Source organism: Sus scrofa, chromosome 15, assembly GCF_054392235.1.
Source record: "Sus scrofa isolate SSC_HxYL_T2T_F1_AM1 chromosome 15, Sscrofa_HxYL_maternal_Yorkshire_Landrace_v2.0, whole genome shotgun sequence".
Classification (NCBI taxonomy): domain Eukaryota; kingdom Metazoa; phylum Chordata; class Mammalia; order Artiodactyla; family Suidae; genus Sus; species Sus scrofa.
In genome coordinates this window covers 127,863,645-127,889,296 of record NC_139397.1, presented here as the reverse complement: position 1 = coordinate 127,889,296, position 25,652 = coordinate 127,863,645, and the positions used below count along the sequence as shown (strand labels likewise).

Here is a 25,652-nt window from a genome sequence, read left to right as displayed (position 1 = left end):
AGTTTTAGATTTACAGAAACGTTTGGAAGTTAGTGTGGACAGTGCCCATAAGCCCACACCCAATTTCCACTTTAACATCTTATGTTAACATGCTGTATTTGTTACAGTTAGTGAACAAGTATTGATAGATTATTCTAACTAAGGTCCACACTTTATTCAAATTTCCTTAGTTTTTGCCTGATGCTGTTTTCTGTTTCGGGATCCCAACCAAGATACCACATTGCATTAAGTAGTCATGCCTCCTTAGGCTCTTCTTGAGCTCTCAATTGGCTTTGTTTGTTGTTGTTGGCAGTGGTGGTGACTTTGACAGTTTTGAGGAGTACACGTCAGGTATTATACAGAAAGTGTCTCAAAGTTGGAAATTTTCTGATGTATTTCTCATGATTAGATTATTCATTGACATTATTCATTTTTGCGAAGAAAACCTCAAGAGGCAAGCACTGTTTTCCTCACACGTTATCAAGAGTACATACTATTAATATGACCTAGGACTGTTAACTTTGAACTTTTGTCTGAGGTAGTGCTTGTCCGTTTCCTCCAGTCAAGTTACTCATTTTCCCCTTTCCACATAGTTGCCCTAGGAAAGAAGTCATTGTACAAAACCTATATTTAAAAAGTGGGGAGGAATGTTCCCTTTCCATGAAGGATGAATACCCTATAAATATTTTGGACTTCTGCACCAGATATTTTTCAATCCCCCTCCACTTATGTAAGTACTCAACCATTTATATCAGCATGGGCTCATGGATATTTATTTTATACTTTGGAATATAACCCAGTACAATTTCATTCATTGTGTTGTTCATTTTGTTCTAGCTTTCTCTTTTGACATGTCTCACCACTGTTTGTTATTTCTGTCTTACTTTCTTTCTGCCACTACAAGATACTCTAGGCTCATGTTGCATATTTTCTGCCCCCAGTCCTAATATTAGCCATTTCTCCAAGGGGTCCTCATTCCTTTCATTGAAGAATGATATCAGACAACTAAGGAGCTGTTGCTTCTAGATCCTCACAGCTGACAGAGCAAGATGTATTGTGTGTACTAACAAGTGTATATACATACATCCATAAATATTTCTATCTCTAAGTATCTATTGTAAACTAACTACGAATTCATACTAATGGCTTCAACTCTAACCCATTACCACATGGATCATTTTAGCTTCCTCTCCTAGCTTATCCGTAACCAACAGTGAAAAACCCGACTCCTGCCATCTGTCATCCATATACTTCATTGCACAGTTCCAGTATATGCAAGTCATGGTATCATAATTGTTAACTGATACCAATGTGGGAATAATGGAGTTTGTGATGTTTTTTGAACTGGTTTACTTCACTTAGCAACATGCATTTAAGGTTCACCCACAACCTTTTTTTTTTTTTTTTTTTGGTCTTTTTTTAGGGCTTCACCCAGGGCATATGGAGGTCTCGGGCAAGGGGCCAAATCAGAGTTGCAGCTGCCAGCCTACACCACAGCCACAACAACATGGATCTGACCCACATCTGTGACCTACACCACAGCTCACTTCAGTGCTGGATCCTTACCCCACTGAGAGAGGCCGAGGACTGAACACACATCCCCATGGACAGTAGTCAGGTTTGTTACCACAGAGCCACAACAGGACCTTCAGGTTCATCCACAACTTGTGTACCTTAGAACATCCCTTATCACTGAATAATATTCCATTATATGGAAACAGCAGCACATTGGGTATGCAAATATGTGGAGATTTGTGGTGCAATACCTCTTTGGCAAATGACCAGCATTCTTATCAAGGCTGCTGACCCGGCATAAGAGGCAGATATGTTCTAACATATGACAGTGAAAACTGTTGTCTTCCCAGACACCTGGTTTATCTCCTTTCAAAATTTTCCTGAAAACCAGGAAATATTATTAACTTCCCTTTGAATATCTATAGTATGGTCCCCTCTCCTCTCTTTGTCTTTTTTCTTCGTTCTCTTCATTCTTCACTTTCTTTCCCACAGCCTTTAGAAATGTAAACGTAAGAGGAATTATGCTGCAAGCTTGTTCTTCATAAAAGAACAGCTTTTAATTAAATTAGAAAAAAAAAATACCGCCACAGGCAACACTTAAACTGACAAGGAATGCATTCTGTTAATCTTTGCAGAGAGGCACTGTACACTGCACTTAATTTAATTAGGTAGAGAAAAGGCCTGTTTAGTCCTAGGGGGTTTACCAATGTCCTTTTAAATTGAGGACACAGCATTTATATAAAGTCATTTTAATATCAGGCAATACATTTCTAAACAGTAATTTTAAAATATTACTCGCTATTATTAAATGATACCTTGTTGTAACTTCTCACTTCATGAAACGACATTCATTTCACAGAGAAACTTCACCCACCAACAGGCTTTTTGCTTCCCTCCAGTAATTTATTGACTTTGAAAGTGTTAAATAATTAGGATTAGGTTCCCTGGAAAACAACTGCACTAGGGAAATACACGTCAAAGCTATATTACAATGGATAATGTATTTGGATCTTGTTTCTCTTCTGGGCCATGGTAGTGAATAATAACAAGTAACTTTTATATTAAAAATTATATTACAGTTGAGAAGTAAGTTATATTCTGATGTCACTCCTGGTAGTACAGACACAGAAAGGAAAACTTTAGGATGTTTTAATCATCTTTTTTATTTCAAATCAAACTCTCTAACACTTCAAAATCTTCATTGAATACTTTCACCTCTTTTGACCACCCTAAGAAGCTAATTGTCACGCTCAATTAGAATAGAAAATCATCCAGGAATCATATGAATTAACTAAATACAAGCAACTGCAATTCAAAAAACAAGTTATATACTAAGAAATGTTCCATTTCATGAAGATTTTTTTACCCAGAAAACTCAGAGGACGTTGTTGCCATATCCCCACCATATGTATCTATATAGAAATATATAATAAATATAAGCTCCTTGGATCTAATTTGTTAATTTATCTATTCATGTGAATAGGTCAGAGTAGACACTAGCCTAAGTGAGAGTGATTTGAAGTAGTCAAACCTGGTTCATAAGAGCATAAAGCTTAAAATCCAGTACTCTGGGGTTTTTCCCTGTCTGTAGTTTCCGGTTTAGGAGGAGGTTGGAGCAGTTTTTCAGCAATAAAAGACTACTGAATAAGAGATTAACTGGAGGTATGCTAATCTCTCTTTTGGTTATCTATCAGTACAACACACCATCTTTTGCGATTACAAGGATAATATATGTTGACAACATTAGTCCACAACAAGCAGGACAAATTCACTTTCAGCAATAGCTCGTCAGCATCTAATTTTCAGTTCTGATCTGAAAACCTAGCAGACCTCTAATCTTAAATTACTGTTTGGGGACAAATTAAAAAGTTCATTATGAGGCAGAATGTTTCCTGGCATTTACTGGCACAGAGACTTATACAACTGGTCCAAATTCATCCCCACTTATATAGGAAGAATTCACTGTTACATGCTTATCATGGAAGTCAGAACCAAAAGGACAAATACTGAGCATCCTGACAATTTGGGAGACACTATAGGAACATAGGCTTTGTTACCAGGTGGACCTGGATTTGAATCCCATTTGTCATACAGTCTCTAAATTATCTTAGGTTTATTCCTTATACTCTGGTGGTTCAGATTCTTTTTGTTTAAAATAATAACAACAACCATGCAGGGATGTTGCTTAAGAATTACATTTTTAGGAGTTCCCGTTGTGGCTCAGTGGTTAATGAACCTGACTAGCATCCATGAGGACATGGATTTGATCTCTGGCCTTGCTCAGTGGGTTAAGGATCCGGTGTTGCATGAGCTGTGGTGTAGGTTGCAGATGCGGCTCAGATCTGGCATTGCTCTGGCTGTCGCACAGGCTGGCAGCTACAGCTCTGATTCAACACCTATCCTGGGAATCTGCATATGCCACAGGTATGGCCCTAGAAATACCAAAAAATATTACATTTTTTAATGTACCACAAATATTTATTACTAAGCTTGCATATAGGTACTAATAAAGGTTGGATGTTATTGTGTTTGTTGCCAGTAAACCGGCCCTTAAAACAGGCCCTTTGCATTCCTTGATGATTTAGACTAAATGCTTTTGCTACCATTAACCAAAAGTGTGACTCAAATGATTTTAAAAATAGGCAAAATGGAACATTTCAACTAACATTAATCTAGAAGTAGAAAAATTCCAAGTTACCATAAAATTATCTTCAGTAACCCAGGTTTTCTCCATATATACATATATATAAAATATTCTGCCACAACACTGAATTGACCTTTGTCCTCAGATTTGGATCCTCATGATCATAAAGTGGCTGCCACAGCTCTGCTCTCACAACTTCACAGGACATTATGCAATGGCCAGGAGTGAGAAGGAGAGTGTCAAGAACTCTATAGAGATTTAACATTACTGCAGGCTAGCATATAAGTTTGCCACCATTCCATGGATGTTGACAGAAGAATGAGACTCTTAAGTCAGAAAGGGACAGTTTATTACTCATATTAAAAGCAATGACCATAGTATAATCAATTTTTTGAACTATTTCCCAAAGTCTCAGTTTCCATGGGGCAATGTGATAAGGGCCTGGTGATGCCTGCCTAATCTGTGGGTTGCTTTTTTAGGAGAGGTATGCTGATATGAGGAAATCCTTTTATCATAAGCTTTAAGCAATCTTGCTTGCCTTTTGTGCTGAAAGGTGTTATCATCTTTATTATGCTGGACAGTCGGCAAACCTGTCCTGAACTCCAAAACTATATCTATCTTTGAAGGCTGTTTACTGTACAAAATTTTCCCAAAGTAGCTTGGAATAAAAAGTCAAGTAAGTAGAGAAATATGAGAAATCCCATGTAAAGAACATCCTCAATCCTCATGTTGCATCTTAAAAGTAACAGATCCTTCTCAAAAGTTTTCTGAAAGTCTTTGCTTCACTCAATACATCTGAGCCTCATTTGCATTCTTAGTTCCAACACTAGCAAGTGAAATGGGAGTGCTTTAATTAATCAAGATTTAATTCCTAGGTTTAAGGAGGCATCCAGCCTCCCCTACTGCATGTGACTCCCCCACATTTTTTTAATGGCTTTTTCTTAAAAAGGAAAAATGAAGGATTATTATTAAGCAGGTGACCAACCAACAAGAGCTGCAAAACTTGTGTGTGTGTGTATCCACATCAGTCAGGACAAATTGTCCTCTGAACAAATTCAGTACACCCTCTTATTTATAAGTGTAGCTGCCTCATGGCAATTACAATAGGCAGACAAATGGACTGTCTACTTTGGTGTGTGCAGAAATGTTTATGTGTGTGCATATGTGAGAGAGAGAGAGGTTTTTAACCGTACTATCTATGAAAAGTATTATTTTGCTGTTAGGTTATCTACATTCTCTAATCTTTCTACATTGAAAACATATTATAGTACCTGATTCATAGCAGGTGCTCATTAGTTATTACATTTATTAATATTTAATTCTTTAGCTTTATAATAAAAGTTATGTATATTGTGATACACTTAAAAAAATCTTAGTATAAATTACGACTATTTTTTATTCCACATTAATCATTTTCTAAAAGCTTATATTGCTGTTAAAAGTCCAAGAAAACAATATCTGATATAGCTACCCTATGTCATGTGGTACTTTCATGATATACTTCGGTGCTTTTCATCCTTTCAAGTGGTTTTTTTTGGCAAGATTAAATGGACAGCCACTAGGATAAGCCCATGTCTCACGGCTGCTGGTAAGAAACCTGTCTAAAGAGCACTAAGATTCTATTTATAAGCCATGAATTTGTGCTACCTGTGTAATTTTTAGATACTTTTTTAGGTGAAATATCTCTCTTGCTGCAGAAAGTATTTAACACATTACCTTGGCTACTTTATATGTAACAAGTAATTATTCACATGAAAGAATCACTTGGAAACCACTTTTAGGGCCTGGACAACTATACTATTGAGAAGTTGGGCAAGAATTATATAGTTGATGCCAAGTTAATTTACTCTTTGATATTTTTATTTCTCTGTGAATTCACCAAGAAATTATGGTCAAGAAGCCATTCTGACTTGGGGAGTGTTATTTCTAGATTGTGGAAACCCCTCAAAATGGTTTAAACCACAATTCAACATAGACATCCTGCTAGGAGTATCATAGGCTTGTGAAGATTCTTTTGTACTATTTCTTCCTACAGCACAGATAATCATTAGTTCCACAAACATACAATGAGGGCTTATTATGTCTTGTGGGTACAAAGATTAATAAGACATAGTTTCTGATCTCAAGGGTATTCACATAGAAAACTGCAATTAAATGGGATTCTTCCTATAATAAAAGTATATGCAGGATGCAAAGAAAGGGATTTAATTACTTAATGGTCAAGGGAAGTTTTCCAATGTTGCTTCCACCTGACAGTCTAAGGCAGTGAGGTGGAAGGCTGATAAAGAAGCTTCTGGTAAGTCACCAAAACTTGAGAAAATATTGTGGAGAATATTTAATAAATATTTGAAGACTGCTTTGGTGGTGCCCTCTAGGAATTTAGAGAGGAAATAAATGTATTCCTTAAGGGGCAAAGTATAAAATTAAAACATAAAGAGCTATGTAAAGGCAAAGTCTTCAAGGAAAATTGGATGATTCTCAAGAAAAGCTGCCTATATTTTCCTTGAAATTGTTAGTATACATAAAGAAGGAAGATTTTAGGTTTCCATAGAAATGCAAGCCAAAGAAGCAGAGAAGAAATATTTGACAGGCATAATACTTCTTGGTACACAAAAATTAGGTTTCTATGCTTAAAAGGCTAAGGCACAGAATTTTTACAATAGGAGATCCAGCAGAATAGTAACTATCTTCCTGGGAGGTCTCTTAAGAGAAAGCACAGGAATCTTTTACTCTGGTAGTGGCACTTAGCTCTTTCCCAACCAGCATGAGAACCTTCTGAGTATGAAGCTGATGTGTTCAAGGAACAACGAGAGCTTCACTGCCTGAGTTTGTGTCTCCCCAAAATCAGACCCCAAAGCAAGAATTTGGGAAGCATAAACGAGCTAGGGAAAAATGGGATGAAAAAAGGAGAGAAACCAAAAAGAAAAAGGATGTATTAATGAGCAATCTGATGTTTAGTTGATCGGTGTTAAATCCTATATGGACCATTTAAAAAACCAGGAAGAGTAGGTCTCAGGGTTCTCAATGAATGGTGGGAGCCTGAGTTCTTTATCCAGGACTCTCATCTCCCATTATCAAGGACCACCTCCTGGGTGGTTAAGTCTTCCCCAGCCACTCAACCACACTCCTCTGGGTTACCTAAGTGCAGAAAGTGCTGCACTTAGGTATCTAAGTGCTCCTAATGAGTTTGCTAAAGTTCTCCAGCAAAGAGATAAGAGACATGTACTTAAAGCAGGAAGCTGGGGGCTGGCTGGCCCCTGATTCTGACAACTGGCTCAAGTCTGGAAACTTGTGCTGCAGAGACTACATGCCCCTTCTTGTGCTCTGTTAAGATCTCACCCTAGCAATTGAGTCCATGAGGCTAGGCTCCTCTAGGTGCATGAGATAAGGGTCTTTTGAAAGATTGGAACAGAGGCCTTCTAGATCTTACAGCTTGCTCTGAAAAGACAGTTTGCTAATCTAAACCTTTTATTCCCCTTCTTCAAGGATTCCAAAGCACTTAATGAATGCCAGCAAACTCCACTGTCCTTTTCATCATGCTTGACTTCATATGTTCAAGTGATAGCACTTTTGCATAAGCAAGTTCTTCCCCTTCCATCTCCACCTGGTCCCAGTTTCCTCCAGCACCAAAGTTATCATCACCCCCCCTTACTACTGGCAAAGTGATTCTTATGTTCATCTTACTGGCAAGTGATCTAATTTCAGAATGCAGCACTGAGAATCTGCTTTCAAGAGTCACATCCAGTACTAACTGCCGTCGCTTCAAATCCTCCAGAAAGCAGGCCCTTAGTGAAGCACTTGAGTTCAAGTAGTTTTGCAAGTGAGAAGAGTGAGTAACTGAAAAGAGAGACAAGCCAAAACAAAGCATGTTATTAAGCCAATTGTCTGAGCTACTGGAACTCAATTCCACTGGAGAATCTTGGAGAAACCATTTGAAAACAATCTAAGAATTTTCCCTCAAGAGGATAGTGAGACTGATATATTTATCAATGAACCCTTACTCACAATTGTTTGAGGGTTGCCCAGGGTGGCTAACTCCTAGCATTTCCAAACTGCACCTGGTGAGATACCCCAAGCTCTGGCCCTGAGGAGAAAAACCCTTGGGCAGAGAAGAGGAGAGCCATGGGAGATTTCAGAGTCCTGGGAGGTGGACTCAGGTGGGCTGAAAGGATGTTGGGGGGCATCAGTGACATTTGCTATATTCACACAAGCTACAGTTAAAAGCTAGGAAGGTGATAAAATTCCTAAAATGCTGCAGCAAGAATTTGTATTTTCACCCTGAAAGTTATAGAGAGATGCTACAGAATAATAGCAGATGTGACAGAATTGGGCTTATATAAGTCTATCTAGTAGCTGTGTGAAAAGTAATCTGAAAAGGCTCATATTTAAGAAACTGGGATAAGATAGGAAGCTTCTGTTATTAGCATATGTTAGAAACAACAAAGACCCAGTCTTGAGTAATGAGAATAGATCTACCTTCACCTCAAACAAACATAAGGGAAATAGGAACAAGATTATTATCTTCATTGTTGATGGTCAGGTTGAAAGGCCAGGACACAATTTCAGTATCACTGGAAGTATACAGTTGGAAAAAAATTGAGAAAGAAAATGTATCTGGTTTCTTATCATTGTATCCTTCCAACAATAGGGGAGAATCTGATTAAATTACTCCAGCAGTGGTTTTTAAACTGTAATATGCATACATATCACCTGGAGATCAAATTAATATGCCAATTTCAGTTAGATCTGGGGAGGGTTCTGAGAATCTGTATTTCTAAGAGGATTAAAAGATGGTACTAATTATTTTTCTTCAATCACATTTTGTGTATCAAGATCACAGACTGTTTTAGAATGGCCTTACCTGTTCTCATTCAAACTTACATGAGGAATTAAAAACGAGTAAGTGAATTAGCACATTATAAATTAACTATACTTTAATAAAAAAATTTAGAAGACAAGTAAGTGTATATTTTGAGGTTGCTCTGTCCTTATCCATGATCTATATATTTACATCACAAAATTATCTATTACTTAGGGCATGCATAGCTGAAGCAAGGTGACTTCCTGCTAGTCTGATTGACATCAGGGGCCTGTATTTATCAAAATTCCAGAGCCCAGTGTGGTTCCAAATATTGAAATATTCACACAATGAGATGTCACAAGTTGAACTAACAACAGAACTATTTAAAACATCTCCAGCAAGATCACAAAAAATAAAGTTTTTTTTTTCTTGCCATCTCATTGCTTAAATAAATTTATGGAGTATATTCATGTCCAAATACATATATACAAACATATTCATATTCACTGAATGTTTGATCTAAAACTGAGGAGATCTAATCATCCAATCTTATCAATGTGGTACATCGAACAAACTGTTTTTAAACAAAAAACCTTCATCTTTCATTGTAAATTTTTTTAACAAGGAAGGAAATTATATTAGCTCTCTTGAGTAGTTATTTTTCAATAGTATATTCTTTACTTTGTTCTTTAGGTTAAATAGCCTGTTGGTTTCACTAATGATTTTGGGAGTCAAAGAGATTAATCAGGTCAAACTGGCTTTACTAAAACACCATTGGGATTCTTAGTTTGAAATTTTTATCTCATTTGATGTATTTAAATCCTTTCCCTCATTAAATCCCCCAAGATATATTTAAATAAGAACATCTATATTAACTCTAGAAACCAGGGTTTCAAGCAATTATGGCAAGATACATCTCAGGTGAGGCAAAACTGGGAAATGGTTGAATGACTTACTATCAGAAAAGGAAAACCAATGGGCAGAATTAATATAAATGACCTCAGAGAACCCAACCACTTGGCTTGGAATAGCAGTGGCATAATGTGCTCAAGTTCACCCAGGGGAGTCCAGTGATGAAAAGGAAAATCTCAATCTAAAAGTCCTTTACTCAAGAAGAATAGTTCACAATGAATGAGAAAAAATATGGGGAACTCACTCCTAACTCATATGTGGTGTTCACAGAATCTCATGTTTATATTGTTTGTGACTTTTAGGAAATAGAGTCCCTAGTTTCAAGATGGCACACACATACATGCATCAAATCTTCCTATTACCAAACACATACACACACATTATGCTTAAAAAATCAAACAAACAAAAAGAACCACTACTGGGTCTTAAACTGCACATAATCCTCCCAAAAGGACAGAAATAGATGGTGAATAGCAGAGGAAAGCAGTTCCTAAGAGACTCATAGAAAGTTATGTCACAGAAGGCAGAACAGAGCCTCGGGACCACTCATGTCAGAAGAGGCAGGAGCTAACTACAGAGATGCCGTCAGCCAACAGAGTGGTTACAGAGTTGGAGTCTTTTTGTAGTTCCCGCCATTTCCAGATAATAACCAAGTGGAAACTGCAATGCAATTCTACGTATCAAAACCTATCATGTAGTTATAGCAAGAGAAATGTACTATCTTAGCATTCCCTAAAAATAAAAGAAAAGAAAAGCTGAAAGTCAATAAACAATGTTTTTAATGGAGAGGCCTAGAGGAAAAAAGCCAAGAGAGAAATTGGTACTAACAATTAAAACAGATTTAAAAATGCAAGAGGGGGCAGAAAATTTTGAAAAAGAACAAAGAGAATGTAATTACCCTAAAAGATATTCAAATATACTATAAATCTTAAGTATTTAAAACATTGTGGTATTGGCATAACAAAAGATAGATTATTTATGGAAACAGAATAACAATGAAACACAGAGGCACAAATGAAAAGATCAACATATTAGACTAAACAAGTAGAACTCCTACATGTTTACAAGTACCATAAAGGTGGCTAATAAGTGACTAAGAGAAGAAGCTTCAATATATGCAACAAAGGATTAATACTCCTTACATACATGAGAAATTCTCACAAATACAAACAATCCAATAGAAAAAATAAAAGAATTTAGACAGGTAATTCCAAAAGAAAATATAAATTTCTCTTAAACATATGAAAAGTACTTAGAGCAGAAATCTGCAAATGAGAAATAAAATAAAGAGATATAATTCTCCCTTACTGGCTTATCCAAAGTTTGAAGGTTTTGACAATTTCAAGTTTTGGCAACCAGAGAGGCAGAACTTTCAAATCACTATAGAGGTAATATTGCTACATATATTAAGTTTAAATATACTTCATTTTTAGACTATGCAATTGCAGTAGTTGATGAGTAAACTAGAGAAGCCAGTACAATAAACACAATGAGTCGAGTTCAAAAATATGTTCATAATGGCATAATGTTTTGAAAGCAAACATTTAAAGAAAACCTAAAGTCAAAAACTAGAGAAATGGTTAACTGCGGCATTTAAAAAATAAGCACTACACTACAGATATTAACAGGGAAATGTCTCTAAAACTAAGAAGTAAAAGAAAAATTAATATAGTGAGCTTCTTTCTCAATCTCTATAAATACACACATGCACATGTTGTCTTTATATATGGTGTGTATATATATATATATATACACACACACATGTATTTATGTATGTTACATATTTATATATACTTTATATATTTAATTATTATAAATTATATACTCAATACATTTGATTTACTATGTTATCTATTATTTACACAGAATATTATTTTATATATGATGTATATGTAAATTTTAGGAAGAACTTAACTGAAAATAGTACACAGAAACTCTTAAATGATAACAGTTCTAGCTACAGTTTAGAATGTCTGACTCAGTACTGCCAGGAGGCAGCAAGGAAAAATTAGTTTATTTAGCTTTCCTTATATTTTTTAGAAAATTTTTTAAAAATGTAAATTACCTTGTTAATTCTAAGTATCACAGAACTGAAGCGATTGATGGTCTTAGAAGCTGAAGCATTCTTTAGTACTTTTATTATTTATTTCATGTGTGCTTAACTACCTAAGTCATAAATAGCGGCCATTTGATTGGAAAAATCTTAGAAAACTTTATTGACCAACGGAGTCGCCTCCTTTCACATGGTATATTGCCCACCCCACACCATCAATACACACTCCATTTCCGTGGACCACTCTTGACTCCAAGAAAATTATTATATAAATGCAAAGTCCTTTCACTGTATATCCAGTAACTCTAATATAATCCCATGACTTGCTCATAGACAACAATACATCAGAAAGTAGAAGGTAAACAAAGCTCCATCAGCACCAGGAAGAGGTAATTTGCTACTATGAATTTTCATTTTAGCTCAAGAGATCGGATCTTCCCCCTTACTATTAAAAGAGGCTACAACCAGACTCATTTGTAACCCATGACAAATTTCAAAAATCTCAAATTTTTGATAGATATGTATTTGGAAGAAATTCATACCTATCAGCATTTCGCCCTTAAACTTTCTTTGCAGAAATGCAATAATTAAACACAAGATTTGGAAGCATGTCTGCCTAACACAGTTGTGTTAACTTCCTGGCAAGTCAAAAAATCATGACTTGCCATTTTCCCTAGCAATGAAAGAGGAGAACAAGGATTACCTTAGATATTTTATTAACATTAGAGTTCTATAAAATTACTAATATTTTGGAGTTCCTGTTGTGGCTCATTGGAAACAAATCCAACTAAGAACCATGAGTGTGTAGGTTCCATCCCTGGTTTCATTCAGTGGGTTAAGTTTCCATCCCTGGCTTCACTCTGTGGCTTAAGGATCTGGTGTTATCTTGAGCTGTGGTGTAGGTCACAGACTCGATTTGAATCCTGCATTGCTGTGGCACTGGCCAGCAGCTGTAGCTTCAATTAGACCCCAAGCCTTGGAATCCATATGCCGTGGGTGTGGCCCTAAAAAGCGAAAAAAAAGGAAAAAAAAGTATTAATATTGTTACTCAAGATGCACTGGTGACTATTTATAAATTGCAAGTTGAGGAAGGTCTTTCTAAGTATTATGTCAGAGGCAGAAACTAAGAATTGAATAAATTTGACTACATAAAAATCAAATATCTCCAAAGGAAAAAAGAAAAACTCATTTCTTTTTAACAAAATTACAAAATCTATCCAAATCTTGATTTCTGAATATCATTTTTCAATATTAGGAACCAGTGGGAAAACAGCCAAGCAAGGAGTAACTCAAGACTAGCCTGAAGCATCTTGTGCCAAATGACAAGGAAGTGCTAAAAAATGGGGACGAGGAGTGGAGGTATGTCAAAAGAGCAAACAAGTCAATTTTAATAGTTCCCAATGGCCAAATCAGGAATAATTGGAGCACTTTAATAAATAACCATATCATTGGATTATAACTGAAAAGATAAAATAAATATTCATGAGTCTACTGGCAATGCAAACTATTGCCTTTGAAATAGGTAAGCAACACAGATAAGTATTCATTTTGTGTGTGTTATTTTCTTATTTTAAAAAAAAAAGAGAAAAGAACACTTTCTAAAAACTTTATCTAAGCAATGAGATACTACTGTATAGTACTGGGAACTATATCTAGCATGATAATGTGAGAAAAAGAATGTATACATGTATATGTGACTAGGTCACCTTGCTGTACAGTAGAAAATTGACAGAACATTTTAAACCAACTATCATGGAAAAAATAAAAATCATGTTTAAAAAATAAATGATTGAAGAAATAAATAGACGGTAAAGGGATAAGTTGTCCTTACAGAAGAACTACAATTGATAACTGTAGAAGAAATCAAGGGAGTAGAAAATCATTACTAAACTGCCACTGCACAGTAGTAATTTCTCTAAGCAAGATCCACCAATGAATACTAAAAATTAGTAGGCAAAACTTTAGGATAATTTGCCTAGCTTCCCCCAAATACACTAATTACTGTATATCTTCCCCCAAATACATTAATTGCTGGGGTGATTTTAACATATGACCACGAATTCCTTGATATCTTTCCTTCCAGTTGGTGAAGCTTAAATTCCTTCCCCTTGGGAGTGAGCTACATTTAGTGATTCCCTTCTAACACATAGAGTATTGAAAAGGAAGAATTATAACTTTGCAAGGGAAAATCATATCAAACACGATCATAATCAAGGTAAGCATCACCAGGAATCAGTCGTGTTGACACATGCACTCCCTGGCATAATATAAGGAGAATGGTCCTTGAAAGTTAGAAATCTGGGTCTTAATCTACCTCTAACATGAGGTAAGGAGAAGAATTAAGAGACAACTGCTGGAGTCTATATGAACAATTATTGATCCTGAGCAAGAAATTTAGCTTATGTGTCTGTAAAATGGAAATAATGCTATTTTACAGTTACTAGAAGTTTTATAAGAATAAAATACAGCATTAGGTATTAGAGTGACCAAATAGTTAAACAAGCATTTAGTATGTACTTCCTAATTATAACAACAAAACCAAACACTTAAATGAGATAACTTTCCCGAAGGACATGTATTTGAGTGTGTGTGTTTGTGTGTGTGCATGTGCACACACACGCACGCATGCATAGAGGCTGGTGGAATAACAGGTCAGAGAAAGATGAAGAAATTAAATGAGACAGGTTCTCCAGGATATCCTCAACCCTGTATACATGTGTGGAACACAAGGAACGGTTAAATAGAACACTACACTGTCATGTGGCCCCCTCTGGTGATGTGGAGTCAAGATCCCATATGGGTAAATTTCCCTCATTTATTAGATTGAGGAAGATATTTCACAATATGCCTATAGGTTAAGAAATAGATGTAATTTCTATTTATCCATTTAAATATGGACCTTTATTCTGTGTGGCTACCCACTGCCTTTTGGAATCATGGATCCAGTCACATTTTGATAAACTACTTCAGGCAGGTCAAAGTCTTCCCTGAGAAAAATCTATTTCTATTGCCATAAACTGTCCTGTTTGGGCCACTGTGCTAATAGTACCTCCCCTCCTTGATGTAAACTTACTCTCCCTCTTTCTAGAAATACATCTTTGTGATTTTTATCTTTATATTTTATTATTATTCTAATTGGTTTTTCCAACTTGGCAAAATCTCTTCTGTTACAAAGAAGCTTTTCCTTGAGGCTCAGTTTTAATATATGAGCCACAGAGAGAATATTTACTATTGGCCACATGCCAAATGAAGGAGTCCTAAAATACATCCTAAATTGTGCTGAGGTAAACATGCTGATATTCAGATGAAGATAGGTGAAGTATAAAGAAAAGCATAAACTGCCAAATAAAAAAATAATCAAAATAGTCATTAAGCATCCTACCAAAGAAAACTTTTGAATTCTGTTGCTAATTCTCTTCTGAACCAGCTCTGCTATATTCTTCTATTAAAGGTGCATATCAGCAAAATAATGTAAAAACAAAATACTTTAGATATTCATTGTTTCAAGTAGGACGAATTACCTAGGTGCCTGTAATATTGTCAGTAACATTTCAGCCAGGAAAAGAAACTGTCAATGGAACAGGACCTTCATGTACTACCTAAAGGGTATTTCCACCTCTGAATATGTTTTAGAAAAGCATGGAAACAAATTATCACCACGCTATATACCGAAAATCAGTGAGAATCAGTCTATGAGCTCCATCTTTGATGAAAATAACTGGAAAATAATTTCCCTATTTAATTGAAAATTTACCAGTGGAGTTTGAAAATGTCAGCAGTTTTGGTTTCAAGGAAATGAAGAACTGCAGGGAATGATTTAGGGGAACAGACAGTAAGCGTTCCCATACTGTTTTGATTATATAGCCATGGAAGTACAATTTATCGAGATATTGATTTGTCTGGCATTTCTGCTGTAATCCCTTCTCCTTTCTTTCTCCCAGTAGGAGTCAGACCTCTCTTGGAGAAGTCTGTGTGCAGTAGCTCAATGAAGAGATTATGCTTGGTAGGTATGTCAGGGTTAGGTGGGGGAGAGCAGAAAGTGAAAAGAAGGAAAGAAGAGATAATGTGAGAGAACTGAGGAAGATTCTCAAGTCTGAGAAAGAACAGACCTAGGTGGAGAGAAATAGAATTCTCTTCTTAACCCATCAGGGAGAGTTCTGAGGAAGAATCAGGACAAAAGAACGAGATGGCTATATACAGAATCCAGGTAAGCTAGATGCTAGTCTTACGGCCCTGGCTTTCTGCAAAGATAGCCCTGCCAGTACAGAGGCAGAGTTTCTGGACTGTGTAGGACCACAAGGGCTTAGAGATATTAGCAGCAGGATACACTGTATGTGAAAAAGCTCTTGCCTTACTTGTCACTAGTCATACTACCCTCATGAATTTTAATGCAATCTAAAGGCATGAGAGTGCCTCAGCCCCCACCTCCGACTAATAAAAGACTATGGCATTACCGAAGCACTTGGCAAATAAGACTCATGTCATCTTCTCATGTTTCTATGATAACAATTTAAGTTTCCAAGTTTTTCTTATTTCTTATTCCTCCTTGATTTGGAATATAAACACCTCTGATAGTCCCACTGCTCCTGGACATAGACTATGTGAATTCATATTTCTTCAAATTAATGGAACCTGACAATTATAGATCAGTTTTACATCTTTGCAACGGTGCTTCCCATCTACTTTAACATTAGTGCTGCAAAGGATTCCTTCCTTGTACTGGTACTTCCTGGTTTAAGAAACTAAATCATTTTTTGTAACATTAATAGTGTTGTTACTTTTAAGAAGAAATCTCTCAGTAGAGGATCTATGCTCAATGCACAAAAGACAAAAAGAAGAGCATCAAAACATACCACTATTGAAAATCATCAATTCACAAAGAAAAAGAGAAAAAAGGAAACAAGGAAACTACAAAAGAGCCAGAAAACAATAAAATGACATTAGTAAGTCCTTACCTATCAATAATTAGTTTAAATGCAAATGAATTAAATTATTTAATCAAAAGGCATAGAATGGCTGAATGGATTAAAAAATAAGACCCTGGAGTTCCCTTGTGGTGCAGCAAGTTAAGGACCTGGCATAATCACTGCAGCAGCCCAAGTCATTGCTGTGGTATGGGTTCAATCCCTGGTCTGGTCCAGGAGCCTCCATAAGCCAGTGGTGGAACCAAAAAAAAAAAAAAAAAACACCCCAAAAAACAAAAAATACATGACCCAACTATTTGCTGCATATCAGAGAGTCACTTCAGCTTTAAGGGCACACATAGGCTCAAAGTGAAGGGAAGGAAGAAGATATCTCATGCAAATGGAAACCAAAAATGAACAGGGGTGTTATATCAGACAAAATAGACTTTAAGCCAAAAACTCAAACAGGAGATAAAAGTCATCTTATAATGATAAAAGGGCCAATTCTCCAAGAAGATATAAAAATTATTAATGTATACACACATAACAGCACAGCAACTAAATACATTAAGCAAATGCTAACAGATGTGAAGGGAGAAATAAACAATTCTAACATACATATGCTTGGGAGATATCAAATATAGATCATACCTAAAGCCATTAAGATAAATACAATCATGGAAGAGTGCCTATAATTAGACAAAGAAAGGATCTGAGGTCTGAGTTCTAAGAGCTCCAACATATAGAGGTAAGAGAATGAAGAGAAATCAGCAAATGAAACTACTTAGCAGTGAATTAGGAGGAAAATCTAGGGGAGTGTGGCCACATACAAGAGAGTGTTTCAAGAAGAGAGAACTCATCTATGTGAAAGGCTGCAGCGAAGTCAAAGACTGAAAATCAACCGTTGAATCAACCTGGAGGTCACGGAGGACTGTAAAAGATTAGTTTTGGTGGTGTGATTCTGGCAAAAGCCTGATTAGCATTTTTTGAGGAGAGAAGGCAAGAGAATTGGAATCTTTGATTAAAGTATTAAGAAGAAATGCCCAAATTTAGGATTTTTGCCATTTACGAAAAAACCTGCACACAGGAAAAATCAAGGGAATATTCATCATTCAGAAGCTTGTATTCACACATAAACAGTTTATATGCTATATATAATATTACATATGAAATATATTTTACATATTATATACATGCAATAAATTCTGTTCTATATGTTTTGTGTCTATATACTACATTTACATAAGCTTATATATTTATATAAATAATTACTTCAGGGAGATTATTTCCTTAAAATAGAAAATTCATTGAGTTGTGTTGTAAAGAGTAGTCAGAGGAATAGGGTGATAACTGGAAGGGTATTGGGGGCATGAGAGTTTCTTGTTAATGTGGAAAGAAGTGAATCATATTAATGTGACTATTTCTTCTATATTAAAAATATTGTGATTAGAGAGTGAAAAATGAATGCCTCAAAAGACAGTTGCAAGCTATTTACAAAATCCCTCCTTAAAATATCTGCTTTGAGTAAATGCCTAAAGACTCCCAGATAAGAATAGATTTGTTGCTATGTCCTTCCATTCATCCTGCATTTCCCCTATTGTAGTCTTTATCACACTTAGTGGTCAATGTTTGTATAAATAACCTTCACATTAGATTTTAAATTCTGTGAAAGCAAACACAAAATTGATCTGGCTTAGCAAAGTAATCTCAGTAATGGTGCATAGTAGGTGCCTAAAAAATATGTTTGAATGAAAAAATATGAAAACTGCGGAAATATAGTAAGTCTATATTACACAAGGCTAAAAAATATTTAATATCTCAAAGTCCCAACATTTGTATAGAAATAAAAATTCAATGCACAAAGTAATAGAAAAAATCATACAATGAATTCAGAATTGTTAACAGTTCAAAGTACAAATAATAAAATTAAAATTTTATTTACCTTAGAGAAATAAAATGTGTGGATGCAAAAATTAATAGATTTCTATAAGATAAAATAAGCTTGCTTCTGCAAATTATTTCTTCATACAATCAAGGTAACTAATCAATGGCCCACTGGCCTATTTTCAGTATTGAGAATTTCCCCCTCTACTATATCAGTATATTAAAGACAGCATAGATAATAAGGACTAGGGTTCCAGAGTCGCACCACCTGGGGCTAAACTCCAGCATAGCCACTTACTAGCTATGTCCCTGGGCAAGTTGCTCTCTTCTGTAATCCTTTTTCTTCAACTGTAAAAAGGACTAAAACAATAGTATTTGCCTCCTAACGGGAGGAGTGACTTAACACCTGTGGACTCACCAAGGACCAGCACGTAGGAAACCCAGAGCAAACATTAGCTGTTATTATTTCAAAGGATTTTTTCCCTACTTACTTTATCTGCTTTATTTAGATTGCAAAATAGAGAAAATAAATACTAGGTACTATCAACCCCACTATGGCCATTTCGCAAAATCTGCCCTGCACTTCTTACACAATAATGGAATTATTTGCTACCAGATACTCTCAATTTCCAGCTTCCCAGTGGCCAAGCACCTAAATTCTCTTCATTCTCTATGAGTGGAAGTGATAGAAGGCATTTTCAGGAAGATGCCTTAAAAGAGCCAGGTTCCGGTCCCATTACCTCTTCCCACAATCTGGAATGGCTATAACCATAGCAACTATGGGAGACCCGAATCAAGCCAGCATATAAATTTTCTATCACTGCTGTAACAGATTACCACAATTTCGTGGCTGAAAACAGCAAAAATATATCATCTTACAATTCTTAAATTCAGAAGTCTAAAATCAGCCTCAGTTCACTAGACCCACAGGACTGCTTCTTTCTAGATGCTCTAGGGGGTAATCCATTTCCTGGCCTTTTCCAGGTTCTAGAGGCAACTTGCCTTCCTAGTGCATAGTCCTTCGCTCTGTTTTTAAAACCAGCAGCATAACATCTTCAAATGTCTCTTTCAATCTTTGAGCTCTGCTTCCATTTTTCTCTTCTGATTCTGCTTGTCATCACATGCCTTTTCTGACTTGGACCTTATCACCCTCTTAGAAAGACCTAGGAAATTATATTAGGTTCCCCTGGATAAATTAGGGTAATCCCATCTCAAGATCATTAATCATATTTGAAAAGTTCTTTTTACTGTATAAGGTAACATATTTGGAGGTTTCAGCGACTAGAATGTAGACATCTTTGGGAGTGGACATTACTTGGCCGACCTATCAGCCTAAGGCCCTGACACCCTGATGGGGCAGAGCCACTCACCAATATAAGAACACTCATCATGCTTGCTTATTAAAGGCAAATTCATTAGTCACTTTTTCCTGATTGACCAACTTCGACCTACCCTACCTTAACACATCCATTCTGCAGTTTCGCATACGTGTCATAGAATTTTTAGTATTAATATGATTGACCATAGCAACTCATAATGTTATTTCTTATGTGTAAACCATTATTCTATAATGCAGCATGTACTCTGGTAGTTTGTAACTTATTCTTACTATTCGTTTGCTATTTTTTTTTATAATGAGGATTTGTTTTTTTAAAGAAAGTAACCTTAGAAATTAAATGTAAAGTGAGGCTGTGATCCAATGCAAGTGTCAGAATTGATGATCTTGACCCTTGGATTCCAGATGGATCATTAAAAAAAAATCCTGCCAGTTATTCTCTAATTTCATACTGTGCACTCCATCTGTTAGCCCACTTGCTCTGGGGTTAGGGGCTGCTTATCTGGCTTATTTGCCACTACTCCACAGAGACAAAACACAACTGACAAATACACATATTATATGTATGTGTTTAGAATGTATATTAGAAGAATTCAAGGACAGACTATAAACAAGAAAAATAAGGCACTTAAAAATAAGAAATTTTAACTTATCCAGTCTAGGGAACATTAGAAAAAACAACCAGACTAATCAACTAGTCCTAAATTTGGGGGCCAGACATTGAATGTCTGTTTATTCATTTTATATTTAGGTTAAAATTCAGATACAAAGGACTTATGAACTTTAGTTTGAAATCTATAGATTTTATAACAAAAGCTCTCAGCAAGCATATAATAAAAGATATTAAAAATGGTATCTGGAGTTACTAAGCCAGTCCCTAATAGGCAGTCATATTTGTGCTTAAAACTATCTAATTTGGTGTGTCAGCTCAGAGTTTCATTCAAATTACGAGTTATGTGACAAAACCATTATTTCAAAGGCTTGACGTAAGTTTTAAAAAACATATATGGTCTCATTTTTCTGACAAGGAAAAGTCTTAAGACAATAAAACTTCTATTAAGTAGAGATATTTTAAATTTCCTGCATGCTGCCTATTACCCGGCACACAGAACTTTTTCCATTAACATATGCTGAACTAGTGATCTTAACTAGAAACTACTTTTGTCAAATCCATGATGCTGACTATGACAATGAATAAATAAATCACAGGGTATCAGATTAAAGGGTGACATTTATTTACCTTCTTTACTATTTATTTTAGCAAAGTCTACAAGGCTCTGGATCCACTTTAGTTTCTGCTGTTTCATGTCAGATATGTGGTTGAAATATAGATGGCAAGAATTAGAACAATTAGATATGAACACAATTCAAAAGAAGTTGCATATTCTTATGTTACCATTCTAGAATGTGTTATTTTTTTAAGGACTACTCAAAGACAGTACCTGTAGGACTATTGTTTTCCTCCCTTCTAAAGCATTCCTCCTCCAGTGTCAGTCTTCAGCTCACACATGCTTGGTGAGTCATTTAAAGTGCAAAATCTTATTGAAGAAAGGAAATCTTTAGATATAAAATATGTTCAGAAAGGAAATCTTTTGGTATAAAATATAACCAGACTGAAAGAATGGCAGGTATAGTGGGGATACAGGCTCCAGCTCGGCTTTGTGCGCTAGTGGAATCCAGGAGTGACATTTATAATAGGCAGCGGTTAATGATGGGAGAAAAAGACAATGAGGAAGATAAAATGTTTGACTGGGAGCTGATATGTTGGCTCAGATACAAGGATTCCCATTTGAACTTCATAGGGCTGCAAGCAGAGATCTCTCTTCACCGTGGAAAATTGCTGCTCAGGTAAAAATGTGTCCTGAGGGTTAACTATATGGCTGTGGTGCATAAAATGATGTCATGAGGCAACACCCTTAGCAAAAATTTCAGTGACTTCTTAGAAAAATATGATCTGTATCAGTAGTAACCAGTGGATCACAAGTAACTTTGTTAGCTGCAGTGAAGAACTGCAACTTGCATGGAGAAACAAGGTGCATTCTATGATAACATAAATACTCTGCAATGAACCCAAAAGAGAGATTTCCTGAGGAGTCCCAAACAGAGTAAAAGTTTGAGAAAGGTTTTCATCAAAGATAGTCATTAGGGTAAGAACTAGCAACTCACCAGTTAATATTAAATTAAGCTTGGATATCAGGGATTCAATAAGAGGACAAGATAGAAAATCCAAGGGAAAGTGGTGTTTGCTAAGGACTTTTCGACTTGCAGCTTGAGAAATAAAATTGGGAACAGACAAACTTAGACATTAAATGATGGTAATAGCTTAAGATCAGAGAACAGAAACACTAAAATATTCAGAACTCAGAAGTGTATCTGATTCAAGTATTAGAAAACTTCAAGTTGAGAATATACAGAAGAGGCAAGAAAACAGTTTACATTTTCTTAATCCTCAAATAAATTTCAATCAAGGCAATGGATTTATGCTTAGGAAATCCCATCTGTGATTCTAGAATATAATGCGGGAAATAAAGGACTTGAGCACACAAAATGTTTCATTTTCTTTGAATTAGAGCAGGGACTGCTTGCTCTGCTAGAAATTCTACATTTTGAGCACATTTTCAGTGCCATTCTGTTGGACTAACTGGACTATAATGAATCATTCCTCTGTGGATAGTCTAGGATTCAGGTGTACCAGTCAGTGATGGTTTGTTGGTAATAAAAAGAATGAGGCTTCATGTACTGTGTCGATGTACAGTCAGAACTTCAGCCATGATATTCATTTCATCTGGTAAAGTGTGGAACACAGGGTCAAAACTTAAAATTCTCTAAATTTCCTTAAGACCTCAGATTTTTTATTATAGTTGAATCACAATATTCTGACAATTTCTGCTGTACAGCAAAGTGACCCCATCATACTTTTAAAACATGTTATCACTGATTCACTCCCCCATGGCCACACGTGTTATTGAGTGTGTAACTGTTAGCACCCATTCCTTCCCACGGAGGTGATATTCCTCACACCATTTTAATGAAAAAGTTATTAGAAACAAGACAAAGGTTATTTTTAGAGAATTTTCAGGCTCACAGCAAAATTAAGAGGAAGGTACAGAGTTCTGGTATATCCTATGTCCCTCACTCAGCCTCACCTGTTATCAACATCTCACTCCGCAGTGGTGCATTTTTACAATTAATGAACTTACGTTGACATATCATTATCACCTGAAGTCCACAGTTTACCTTAGGGTTCATTCTTGGTCTTGCACATTCTATGAGTTTTGACAAAGAGATATGTATTCACCACAATAGTAGCATACAGAATAATTTCCCTGTTCTAGAACCCTTTGCACTTTGCACATTCATCTCTTCCCCCCTATTCTGGCAATCACCAATTTTTTTACTGCCTCCATGTTTTTGCCTTTTCCAGAATGTCCTATAGTTGGAATCCTACAGTATGTAGCCTTTTCAGGTTGGCTTATTTCACATAGTGATATCCATTTAAGGTTCTTTCATGTTTTTTCACAGCTTGGTAGCTTATTTCTGTGTATCATTGTCTGGATGTATCACAGTTTATCCGTTCATCTACTGAAGGACATTTTTGTGGCTTCCAAATATTGGCAATTATGAAAAAAGCCGCTATAAACATCATTGTGCAGGTTTTGGGTGAACATAAGTTTTCAATTCCTTCGGGTAAAAATCTTGCACAATTGCTAGGTCATATGATGAGACCTGATTTAGTCTTGTGAGAAACTGCCAAACTGTCTAGCAAAGAGGCTATATCATTTTACAATCCTAATAGCAATGAATGAACATTCCTGTTGTTCCACATCCTCATCAGTACTTTGTATTATCAGTTTTAGATTTTAGCTATTCTAATGGATATGTAGTGGTATCTCATTTGCAATTCCCTATTGACATATAACATTGAGCACATATTTTTTTTAATTTTTATTTTATGGCCACACTCATGGCATATGGAAGTTCCCAGGCCAGGGACTGAATCTGAGGTGCAGCTGTGAATTACCCCACAGCTGAAGCAATGCTGGATCATTTAACCCACTGCACCAGGCTGGGAACTGAACCCATACCTCCACAGCAACCTAAGCTGCTGCAGACGGATTCTCAACCCACTGTGCCACAGCAGGAACTCCTAATGTTGAGCACATTTTTTAAATTCTTATTTGTCATCTGCATATCTTCTTCATTGAGACCATCTGTTCAGATCTCTTGTCCATTTTTTAACTGGGTTTCTTATATCCTTACTGTGAGTTTTAAGGGTTATTTGTATATTTTGGATGATAGTTCGTTATTCAGTAACATATTTTGTAAATATTTTCTCTTCAGAGTGGATAAGAAATAAGATCCTGCTGTAGAACACAGGGAACTATATCCAGTCACTTGTGATGGAACATGATGGAGAATATTGTGAGAAAAAGTATATATATATATATGTATTAATGACTGGGTCACTTTGGTGAACAGTAGAAATTGACAGAACACTGTAAATCAACTATAATGGAAATAATAAAAAACATAAAATAAAATAATTAAAAATAATTAAAAATAAATTAATAAATTAATATTTTCTGCCAGTCAGTACTTGTCTTCTCATTCTCCTGACTTATCCCACTTTTTGATCATCAAGTTTATTTTGGAAAGAGACAAAAAAAAGAAAAATTTAAGAATAATAATAAAAAAGTATCTCCTGATGTATTACTTTTCTCATCTCACAGAGATAATGACTTCCCACATTTTCTCAAATATCCTAGGCCTGACATCACCATCTCCTAGCTTCTGGGGCACTTATAAAACTGCAATTTCTTTGCATTTTAGGTTATTCTACTGAGGAAATTTTAGGTTTCTTTGAAACTATCTTTTCATAAAAAATGTATGATGCAAATATTACATGTTTGTTGTTGAATTTAAGTGAGACCTTGCAAATGAACACAGAACACAGACTGATGTTAGAAAACTGGGGCTAATTCTTCACTTTGCACTCACTCGCAGAAGGATTCTTAAGCAAATCACTCAATATCTCCACACTCTATTTCCCTATTTAAATAGGAATTTAAATAACTGCTATGCCCACTTCAAATTGTACTGCACAAATATGTGCCTATCCTAAAGCTGTAAAGTGCCATCAAATTTTAATTATGATTATTACAAATATATAATCATGTGTCCTTAAAAATATTCTCTAGGTCAGCTGCCTTTGCATCATAACCCCTCTCACCAATATGTAAGATTTCTTCTGTCATGTTTGTTGGCCTGTGACTGGCAAGCAATTACAGTGAGTAATTCCATTTTAGGAGAAGATAATAAAACGTGATACCGTAACTACCCACAGAGCCTCAAAAGTATTTATGTTTCCTCTAATAACCTGGTACGATGCTGTTAATCTTGACAAAGGCTGCCTGGCAGGTGCTGGGGAGCTGAATCTTCATATTCTCTCACTGTTTGCTGACTCTTCCATAGGGAAGAATCTAAGCTATTAAAATGCAATGGCCCTGCTCTGTTTTTAATTACATTTAGTTTATTAGGGGAACAATCAGATGCATAACAAATACTGGGAACAGACTTCCCCCCATTACCTCAATAAAGTCCTAGAACATTTCATCATTTACAAA

General features: G+C 35.8%; 1 long non-coding RNA gene across 3 annotated transcripts in view; it reads right to left on the bottom strand.

Moving 5' to 3' along the window:
- Positions 1-25,652, bottom strand: part of LOC106506349 (uncharacterized) — a 411,165-nt gene that overhangs the window by 266,391 nt on the left and 119,122 nt on the right. The gene's annotated exons all lie outside the window — the stretch shown is intronic.